A 2,042-nucleotide genomic window follows, 5' to 3' on the forward strand; every position below is an offset into this window, starting at 1 on the left:
CAAATAAATTACAGAAATTAGTAGAATATAATTGAACTAAAACTAGGGATAAAACCCATTCCAAAGTGTATGCTTTGAAATTTCAGCCCTACTTTAATGACTCAAGTTTCATACTTCTGAAGAAAATCATGAAATAGGAAATGAAGAGAGTACTGAAAATGAAGTATAATTTCAATCTCCCAGGCATTATTTCAAAGATAAAATGCTTAAGTCAATTTAGATGAATCTTTGAAAAGAACACAGAGAAATGCCCAAGAGTCAACATTTTATTTTTATTAAAACAAAATCTGCATTTCAGCTAAACACACAATTCCTTAGGAAGTGATTATTAACTGTGCTCCATAGAATACCCTTATGATACATGATTTCAATAAGGAGTTATGAATCTGGCTTTGGTAATGACATATGACAGGTTTTCAACTAAAGTTACTTCAACATGAAATTACATGTATCTATTAGAAATATTGTCTACTTATAAAACTTTGCATAAATTTATCCTAATTTTTTTGTATTCTTCAAAAGAATGAGTCACATTTTTATTTGATAAGGTTGGCATTGTTATAAAGTAATAGAAGGATAGCTTTTCATATTCCAAAGCCTTTAATAGAGTTATTAAGCTCTATGATGTAATCATATCAATCATCTCAATTATATAAATAAATTTCTGGACTAAATTTAAGACATGCCTAGGGTTATTCACAGTTAAGAATCTAAGATGTATATGCTTTTAATGCTAAAAATACTATTGATATTGGTTCAGAACAGTCCCAGGGGATGTAAATAGGTCTAGAGAGCTTATATGACTTATTCAATGAAATTTAGTGGTTAGTGCCAGAATCAAAACTAAGGGGAAAATTACCCACACGCTGATAGGGTTAGCAAATGACCAGTAAACACACAGCTAGTTCTTCTCTTATCCTAGAATCATTAATCTAAGTGACTACAGTTCCTCCATATTAATAAACGCTATGACTGAAAATTTTCTATAAGTATTTTAGTATCTAGTGCATTCTTTTATTATAGAAATGAATAGTTACAAGGAGCAAAAATTACATGAAAGCTTCAGTTCTAAACAAATGCACAGGGGTATGTGGGCAGATATATGCTTGACATTTAAATGAACAAATCTTGCATGGGTCCATGAAAAATTCAGCATCTTTACAGGAAGCCCCAAGAGCTTAAACTTGATAATCCACCTTTTGTAAGATAGGTCATTTTGATATCAGGAATATCTCATTTTCCAATTTTGGTTTATTTTTAATCATTAATATTTCAAACCCTAAATACCAAGAGACTCCCAGGAGTATTTTCAGACTTCTTGAACAATTTCAGGGTATATTTCAAATCAGAGAGAAAATTATGTGTCTGAAACCTCCTTGGCTCTTTCTCATTTTACACAAAGTGTACTTATGCATAAATACATGCTGAAAAGTCTGTTTTCACTTGATTGCATGGACATGATCATTTCTAGATAGACTTGTGGCTAACCCCAACAAATGAAATATAAACTGAAAATAAAAAGAACTTTAAGATGTGGGACCAGAATACTTATTTGGGGGATCATACTTTTGTTATGTTTGTGAAGGAATTTACCCAATAGTATTTCAAAGTTCTTTCACATTCTCTAAGTTTGATAGCTGTGTATTAACTGTGGCTGAATTTATAAATTATCATGCACCCCAAATTCGGACTCATGCTTATGAGAAAAATAACTAAACATGATTATAAAATACTCTTTTCTTTAATCATTTATATTTCAAATAAACATAAGAATGCTCTCAATAAAAATGTTATGCAGGGCTTCCCTGGTGGCGCAGTGGTTGAGAGTCCACCTGCCGATGCAGGGGACACGGGTTCATGCCCTGGTCCAGGAAGATCCCACATGTCGCGGAGCGGCTGGGCCCATGAGCCTGGCCCTGCGTGTCCGGAGCCTGTGCTCCGCAACGGGAGAGGCCACAACGGTGAGAGGCCCGCGTACCGCAAAAAAAAAAAAAAAAAAAAAAAAAAAAAAAAAAATTTTTGAAAAAAAAACTAAAAAAAAA

This window comes from Neophocaena asiaeorientalis, unplaced genomic scaffold (genome assembly GCF_003031525.2).
Source record: "Neophocaena asiaeorientalis asiaeorientalis breed wild unplaced genomic scaffold, Neophocaena_asiaeorientalis_V1.1 scaffold722, whole genome shotgun sequence".
NCBI classification, from domain to species: Eukaryota; Metazoa; Chordata; class Mammalia; order Artiodactyla; family Phocoenidae; genus Neophocaena; species Neophocaena asiaeorientalis.